Below are 9,539 nucleotides of genomic sequence, written 5' to 3'. Positions count from 1 at the left end.
AAAGCCGGAAGTGGCGCTGTGGCTCAAGTGGTAGAGTGCTAGCCTTGAGCTGAAGAGCTGAGGGACAGCGCCCAGGCCCAGAGTTCAGGCCCCACGACGGGATCCCCTGGGCTGGCTTTTAACCATGATCCTCAGATCTCAGCCTCCTGAGTAGCTAGGATTGCAGGCATGAGCCACTGATGCCCCGCTTCTTCTCAATCTTTTATGTACTTTACCTATCCCTTTTCTGTATTTTGGGCTTGTACAGAGATCTCAGGGACTTATCTTCAATCTTGAGTGGCTACACTGAGGAGGGATGAAGGAAATGGAAAGCAGGTAAGATGAAGTCTACTAAGGATTGTCCCAGAAGTAATGCAATGCTTGTTTTAGGATTGACGCATGGTAGGGCATTAGAGAAGCACAAGAAGGCTGGGGGAGAGGGTGAGACACAGTGTACGGGATGTGAATCAGGCCATTATGCCTGGGCACAATTGTGCAAATTGTGAGTGCCACAATTTTTTTTTTTTGTCAGTCATGGGGCTTGAACTCTGGGCCTGGGCGCTGACCCTCAGCTCTTCAGCTCAAGGCTAGGGCTCTACCACTTGAGCCACAGCGCCATTTCTGGTTTTCTGGTGGTTTACTGGAGATAAGAGTCTCTCGGACTTTCCTGCCCAGGCTGGCTTTGAACCGTGATCCTGAGATCTCAGCCTCCATAGCTGGGCCTGCAGGCCTGAGTCACTGGCGCTCGGCTGAGTGCCACAGTTTTTAGGCGCACGGCTCCCATCAGACTCATTGTAGATCAGTGCATTTCAGACTTTAAGTTGGAGCAGAATGCAACAAAGCATCATGGGAAAAGCACAGTGCAGAAATGTCTTCCTGTACTGCTGTACCCTTGAGGAAAGGCCTGACTAGGGCACAATTGGAATAGGATCTGGGGGGTGGGCCCTGGCTGTCCAGCGTCATGTGGTGATACACACCTATATCCTAGCTATTCTAGAAGCTGGGACAGGAGATTTGGGTTGGGGGCTAGCCTGGGCAACACAGTAAAACCTTGTCTCAGAAACCAAAACAAATCCAACAAAACAAACCCAACATCCCTTCCTGGGAGAAGGTCTTCAGAACTGTCTTAGAATTAAGGATTAGAATCAAGGAATTAAACTCAGCTTTTAGTTTCTCAGAAAAAGAATTTCAAGCAGAGGGTAAAACTGACAAAAGTTTTTGCAAGTAAAGCAGAAAGTAGAGCTGCACCTCCAAGGCAAGGCAGGACATGATGAGCTCCTTTAGTTGGAGAGAGAGGGGCAGGGGTTTTCTTACATTTTTTTCATAGGACAAGTGGTCATCTTTTATCCCAATCTTTCCTACGGTGGTAGTGTTTAGTTAGTCATTTTGGCCTGGAGATGTTATATCTCATTAGATTGTCTAACTTCCCTTCCTTGCAACATGGACTTGTTTCTTGTGACTTTTTTTTTTCCAGCTTTGGGTTTGAACTCAGGACTCCAAGATGCTAGATAGGCTTTCAATAATTTGAACCAACCCCACATTTCCTTTAGTGAACATATTTCAAATCAAGAGACAGGTGTACATTGGAAAGTTATCTTGAAAATGTATATGCCTAGCTGGGTGCTGGTAGCACTCAGGAGGCTGAGGTCTGAGGATCACAGTTGGAAGCCAGCCTGGGCAGAGAAGTCTTTGACACTCTTATCTCCAATTAATCACCAAAAAGCAAGAAGTAGAGCTACAGCTCCATGGTAGAGCACAAACAAGCCTTGCCAAAACAAAACAAAATCTCAGGGACAGCACGTAGGCCCTTAGTTTAAGCCCCAGGAGACACACCCACACACACACACACACACACACACACACACACACACACACAGAAACTAAAAATGAAAATAAGTGTATGCTTGATCCCTGGGTTGAAATACTTTGCTGAATCTATTTTTTTAATTTTTAATTTTGTTTCTTATTGCTCAGTGAACAAGCATGAAGCTTGAAATAATGCTGTTTGTGCACTTCTTCATCAAGTTGCACATTAATATCAGGTTCATTTCTGCATGTCCAGTGTCTGCTTCTGGTATCCCAGTATCCTGCCTCAGCTGCTGGAGTCATACACTACCCACTGGGGAGCCCAGTGGATTACAACTTCTAGCTAGTCCTTTCTGGCTTGTTTTCTCCCCAGGCTCTGCCAGAATCAGTGTACATAGCTTACCTGTTTTTGAGCCCAGGCTCTTATTGTAGCTCCCTGCTGCTTCCCCCTCTCTTCTCTACCATGTCACTAATCTTGCTCTAGTGTCCATGCTGTGATGGTTAATACATCTTGGGAAATTATCACTGCCTTACCAGGAAGTAATTACCTTGGCTTTTTTTTTTCAGGAGGAATGCTTGGCCTATGGGAAAATATGATATGAAGTGACTGGTAGTATCCTGTGCAGAAATTTAAAAAGCTTCCTGAGGGGGGGAAAAAGTAGTTTCTGAGAAAGTTGTCAGATTACCACAGATCATCAAAGATAGAGGAAAAAAATCCATAGAAGATAGAAATACTGTCTTTGAAGAAATGGGTTTATATACTCAAAGAGCTTGAAGGAATAACTGAAACCCCAATAGTAAATCTACTGTTAGGCCCTAGGGAAGAGCAAGAATGTAAAGAAACAAAAGGAATTAGAAAGCAACAATTTAGTAAAGTTAGTAGTAGTTTTTGCAAAGTTTTTCAAAACCTGCAAAGGTGAAAGAATTTTTAATAGAATTAATCTGAAACAATACTAGAATTAAAAAATACATCTTACTATTTCTTTCCTGTGGCTATTTTTTTTTTTTTTTTAGAATAAATGTTGGTACTGGGGCTTGAACTCTAGGCCTTGCATTCTTCAGGTAAGGGGTAGGTTTAAGGCCTTGCATTCTTGCTTGGTATTTTTACTCATGGCTGACATTCTACTACTTGAACCACATCTCTACTTTCATCTTTTTGTCTACTTGAACTAAAAATCAGAATCCCAGAGAAGGGACAAGGTTGAACTTAGTAAGGAGCACTTGCCTAGCACGCCTTCAGCACTGCAAAAAACAAAACAACACAAAAACTCCTAGAAAGAAATATAGGAGGGCTGGGAAGGTGGCTCAGTGGTAGAGCGCTTGCCTTGCATGCCTGAGGCCCTGGGTTCGATTCCTCAGCACCACATAAGCAAAAAGAAAAAAGCCAGAAGTGGCACTGTGGCTCAAGTGGTAGAGCGCTAGCCTTGAGCCGAAGAGCTGAGGGACAGTGCCCAAGCCCAGAGTTCAGGCCCCACGACTGGACCCCCCCAAAAAAAAAGAAATATAGGAAAAGCTTCTTGACATAAGCCTTAGCAATAATTTTTTTTGTTTTTTGTTCTTTTGGTCCGGTCGTGGGGCCTGAACTCTGGGCCTGGGCACTGTCCCTCAGCTCTTCGGCTCAAGGCTAGCGCTCTACCACTTGAGCCACAGTGCCACGTCCAGCTTTTTTTTTTCTTTTTGCTTATATGATGCTGAGGAATCAAACCCAGGGCCTCATGCATGCAAGGCAAATGCTCTACCATTGAGCCACCTTCCCAGCCCCATAGCAATGATTTTTTTTTTTAATAAACTAAGAACCTTATATAGCAAGAGAAACAGTGAAAGAAAAGATAAACTATAGAATGGGAGAAAATATTGGCAAACTATAATTTGATACAAATACTAGGAAGTGGAAACATGTTTTGGAGGTAGGCAAAGCAGGGAAGCATAGGCATGGGAGAGAGCAAATGTAGCCATTTTTTAGTCAGTGTACATGATGTAAAAAATAAACATCTGGGGCTGGGAAGGTGCTCAGTGGTAGAGTGCTTGCCTCGCATGCATGAGACCCTAGGTTCCATTCCTCAACATCACATAAGCAGAAAAGGCTGGAAGTGGTACTGTGGCACAAGTGGTAGAACGCTAGCCTTGGGCTGAAGAGCTGAGGGACAGCACCCAGGCCTAGAGTTCAAGCCCCACAACTGACCAAAATAAAAAATAAAATAAACAGAAAGGGGAAATAATGGGGGAGAACAATGGAAGGGATGACACTGACTAACAAGCATAATCTGACTTAAGGAATTGTAACCCCTTTGTACAATTACTTCAGAATATTTTTAAAAATAAAACATAATGAATTCACCCAACAGCAAAAACAGACAAACAGAAACAAAGAACCTACTTTTTAAAATAGGCAAAGGACTTTAGACATTTTACAAAGAAGACATACAAATAGCCACAGGTACATGAGAGTATGCTAGGCCTCACACATCCTCAGAGAAATACAAATCATAGCTCCAATGAGATTGCACTTCACACCTGTCAGAATGACTCATCAAAGCAGCAAGAATAATAAGTATTGGCAAGGTGTGTGGAGAAAAAGGAACCTTTGTATATTGTTGCCAGGAATATAAATCAGCATAACCACAGGTTACCATGAATAACAGCCACATTGCTGACCCTATGACTCAGGTGTGCTTCTGACTACCCATCCTCTCACCGTATTCCTCCAACAGCCTGCAAGCAAGGGGATAGGGACATGATGATGATGATGATGGTGATGATGATGATGAAGAACTCAAGTCATGGGCACTGTCCCTGAACTTCTTTTGCTCAGGGCTAGCGCTCTACCACTTGAGCCACAGCACCATTTCTGGCCTTTTCTGTTTATGTGGTACTGAGGAATCAAACCCAGGGCTAGCTAGGCAAGCACTCTATCACTAGACCACATTCCCAGCCCCATAGTGTCATTATTTTGAAGATGAGGAAACAGAGACTTGCAGAAATAAAACATAACCTGTCCAAGGACACAGCTGCTTCTTGGTGGAGCTAAGATTTGATCTTGGGTCTGTTTACAGAGTTCCACATGCCCTATGCCTCATCCTCACATGGCTGCTTGGCCTTTCCCAGCATGGTAGTTATTACCTGGCACTTGCTGCTCCTTCAGACTGGCTGAGGAACAAAGATGGCACAGAGCCGTGACAGAGGAAGCCAAGTTTGTCATTTTCAGAAGGAAGCGGTGGAGGTAGAGGAAGGGCTGTGACCTCCAGGCTATTGCATTGTGACCTTGTTGGTTTCACAAAGCTTCTTTCTCTCTCTCTAATCTATGTTCTCTTGATTCAAGTAAATTTATCTAGGAGGCTGCATCTATTTGAGGGTGCATATCCTTCCCTAGCTCTACAGATCTTTTCGTGTTTTCATATGTTGCATGTAAAATATGGCTCATGCTTCTGAGAAGCAAAATTCCTTGTTAGTGTCAAGATGCTTCCAATGCTCTTAAAACAAAGTTTCTCCAGGTGGTGGCTCACACCTGTAATCCTAGCTACTCAGGAGTCTGAAATCTGAGGATCAAGGTTGGAAGCCAGCTGAAGCAACGAAGCCCATGAGACTTTTATGTCCAATTAACTACCAAAAAAGCCAGAAGTGAATCCATTGCTCAAATTGTAGAATGCTAGCCTGGAGCACAAACACTCAGGGACACCACCCAGGCCCTGAGTTCAAGCCCCAGGACTGGCATAAACAAACAAATGAGTGAATAAATCAGCATAGCCATTAGAGCTATAGGTTCCTAAAAAAGAAAGAGAAAATGAGCAGACACTACCTGTAAACCCAGGAAGATAATGAGTTTTAGAAGAAGAAAAAAGAGAGAGAAAGAAAACATGGTGTTTCTGTGTGTATATATGCATATATACATACAGCAGAATATTTTTCAGAAAAAAGAAAATCATGCAATACACACTAATTGATAAACCAGACAGGGAAAGAAAAGTACTGTATCATTTACTTACATATGAAATCTAATATGTCAGACTCTTAGAAACAGAGTAGAACAGTGCTTTCCCCGAGCTGAAGGGAGGGGGAAACAAAATAGCTCTTGATTAAAGGTACAAATTTCCAATTATAAAAGGAACCAACTTTGAGGATCTAAGGCATGGCAAGAGTGATGATGAATGTGCTGATTTGATTATAGTATCATTACATGGTATTATACATATTAAATTGCGATGTTGTATACTTTGAATACATACAATTTTTATTAGCATATGTATAATTTTCTGTAATGCTGGGGAATTGAATTCAAAGTTGGTTCATGCTAGACAAGTGTTCTACCACTTAGCTACACTCCTAACCCTAAACATTTTTTTTTTTAAAAGAGAAGCTTGGGGGCTGGGAAGATGGCTCAGTGGTAGAGTGCTTGCCTCGCATGCATGAGGCCTTGGGTTCGATTCCTCAGCATCACATAAACAGAAAAAACTGGAAGTGGTGCTGTGGCTCAAGTGGTAGAGCGATAGCCCTGAGCTGAAGAGCTGAGGGATAGCACTCAGACCAAGAGTACAGGCCCACGACCATTCAGAAAAAGAGAGAGAGAGAGAGAGAGAGAGAGAGAAGCTTAAATACAATAAGAAGTCTGATGTGAGCTAAAGATCCAGTCAAATACTGTCAGAAATTTACATTAGGCATAGCAAGTGTTCTTGCTTGCAAAGAAAAATGGATTTCAGATTTTGAAAAACAGTCTTGTGCAGCTGAACTAGCTGGCAGGTGACCAGGCTGTGAAGTTAGAAAACAGATGATGCATGACTGACAAAGAAGCCTTGTTAAGATACTTGAAAAAAGATAAAAGGCCATTCTAATCCAAACTGAATGCTGAGTTGATAGCTCAGCAAAGGCTAGAAAACAGAGAATTTGGAACACAAATCTTGCTCCCTGCATTAAGCCAAAGCTTTGCTGGATATAAATTTAACATCAGAAAGCTGATGTTCTTAATAAACTTCACAGTACAGGGATAGCGTTCTTCCAACAATGCTGTTTTGGGAAGAGTAAGAGTAGGAAGAGAACAATAAAAGAATATCAGTTCTGGAGAGATTAAATTCTGCAAGCAGAAAATTCAAGCAAAAGATGAAGTAAAGAAAACAAAGACTTTACCTGGATTTCTCTTCATGTTAAGTAAGCCCATGACAACGGTCTGACCACATGCCTACAGAATGAGCCCTGGATGGTAAGCAGGTGCAAGTTGCTAGCCTGTGACAGGTATGTGTGTATCAGAAGCCAAATGACTTCCAAAAATAAAAATAAAAACAAAAAACCCACAGAGAATTTCAAAGAACTCCAGGAAGACCATAGTAAGAGACCTTGCTGAGAGAAGTTTAAACTGAAGCTGGTTATTGACCTCTGCTGTTATTGATACTGTCCCTCAAGCAGATATCAGATTCCTGTAATGGAATACGTGTGCTAACAAGAACTCAAGTCTGTGGGGAGCCCTCTGCTCACTCCCAAGTGATGATTCCAGACTTCTAAAACAGTATCTATTTCTTATCTACATGTTAGGATAATTTTATCAATAAACTTTATCAGGGGAACTTACCAACTTCTTACATCTACTCATCCACTCTAGGAAATCTTGTTAGGTGCCTTTCATGCATCATGAATTAGAGATATGTAAGAAACAAGTGTTAGGGATACATAAGAAATGATGGCATTCTTCTCTTTGGATAAAAATAAATGAACAATAAAAAAAACTCAGGTGTGGAGGCACGTGTTTGTAATCCCTTCATGCAGGGGACTGAGGTCGGAGAGTCTTGAATTCAAGGACAAGTGGGGTATAGAAAGGATAATGGCAGACAGGATAAAGGAATGGAAACAATAATGCAGTAAAGCAGATAGTTGCTTTACACATGGTGGACAGGAAAGAATGCACTAAGGAGCAACATTTCGGAAAAGAAATGAGGAGAGTAGGATTATGTGAACGTAATGGTCTAGGAAAGATTCTTCCAGACAGAGGGAACGGTCAGAGTAAAGGCCCCGAAGCAGAGCATAATTGGGTACATTAGAGAAACAACAAATGTTTAGGCAGAGAGTCCTTACTATATGTTTGGCAATGCAGTAAGTTTTTAAAATTAGGTGTTATGATTTGGATGTTGAATGTCCCCAAAGGCCTAGGATGGTGCTCTGGGGAGAGGGTGGGACCTAGTAGAGGAAAGTTAGGTGGGTTGGGGTGTACCCTTTAAAGGAATTGTGGGACACCAGCCCCTTTGCTTCCTGCTTTGAAATGTGCAATTTGCACCAGCGTGTACCCTGCTATTGTTATCTGGTACCCCCATAAAAGGAATTAAAAGTGATGGCTGGCCTAGTTTGAACTGAAATCTCTCCAACTGTGAGCCAAAATAAACAGTTTATCTTTGTAGGTTAACTATCTCTCTAGTGATACTTAGTGATAGTGACAGAAAGCTGTCTTACTAGAATTGTTTCATTTGTTCCTCATTTGTTGTTTAATATAGATACAAGAAAGTATGGGCAAAGGGAAGTAGGAAGAAAGTCAAAGATCATTTCCAGATTCTGGTTAAGGGAAACTGTGTAGGTAGTGGGTGAGCAGACATAAATCAAAGTAGGTAGGGAAATTCCAGGCTAAGGAGGAAGACAGTGTGTGATTTTGAGTTAACCCATCCATGATTTTGTACTAAGTATGCAATTGAGAATGTGGCTCAGGAACTCAGAAGCAGGATTGAACCTGAATTTACAAAAGAACACCAGAAGCATTTCAGAATAGATACCAGGCTAAGGATTTTGAAAATCCAGTTTCTGTGCCAGAAACAAGACAGTGCTGTGGGGGGGGGGGTGTAGAGTATGAAGATCATCTTTTTTTATAGAACTCTGGAAATTAACCTTAATCTCAAAAATTCATGGAGTACTGATTTCAAAAAAAGTGCTAAATTCCAATAATGTAAGAAGCAACTTTTAAAAATGCTTTTGCTGGGCCCTGTGACTAAGCTGAAACCCCCAAACTTTGCATCTCTTTCCTTTGATCTGGGCTAACCGTTATGGTAGTTGCTTTCCAACCAAATTGGGCCCCAGGAAATATGAACTTCCCTGGTAACTATGGTGTGTGGAAGGCCAGCTGTACAAACAGGCAATGCCTTCTTCCTACAATCTTTATTCTTTATTTTTTAGCTTTTTAATGATGCATTTTTAATTTATTATTATTATAAAGGTGATGTACAAAGGGTTTAAAAGTATATAAGTCAGATAAAGAGTACAGTTCTTTTTGAACAATGTGTCACCCCTTCCCTCACTCTCTCCCAGTTTTTCCCTCTGGTCCCCATCCGCAAGTTGTCTGTTTCATTTTCAGCATAGTGTCCAGTGAGTATCACTGCTGCATTTATTCAACCTTTGTCCCACCATTGCTATGCTTGTCCTTACCCTCCCAAAGACAGATAAACTGGGACATGATAAATTATACAGGTCTCTAGACATTCACACATGATGAGATCAAGAGAGGATATTCTTAGGAGAGGAACACAAAGGCACAATACTTATATGCATCTGGCTGTATAAAATAATATCTATCTAAGTGAACTCCAGGAAATGGAAATGAGTTTTTTCCTTTGTTGCTGTTTTTGTTTCCTTTTGTCTTGTTTGTTCATGTAATCCTAAAGGAAACAGCCAAAAACTCAAGAAACCACCCTCCAGGCACCTTGTCCCTGTACTTTCCCAATGGTAAAGTCACAAGTTCTCTGGAACCCCTACTGAGACAAAAACTGAGCAAATGGTCAGCCACAATGTGA

The sequence above is a fragment of the Dipodomys ordii genome, unplaced genomic scaffold (genome assembly GCF_000151885.1).
Source record: "Dipodomys ordii isolate 6190 unplaced genomic scaffold, Dord_2.0 Scaffold28, whole genome shotgun sequence".
Classification (NCBI taxonomy): Eukaryota; Metazoa; Chordata; class Mammalia; order Rodentia; family Heteromyidae; genus Dipodomys; species Dipodomys ordii.
This window is presented reverse-complemented; position numbering follows the sequence as displayed.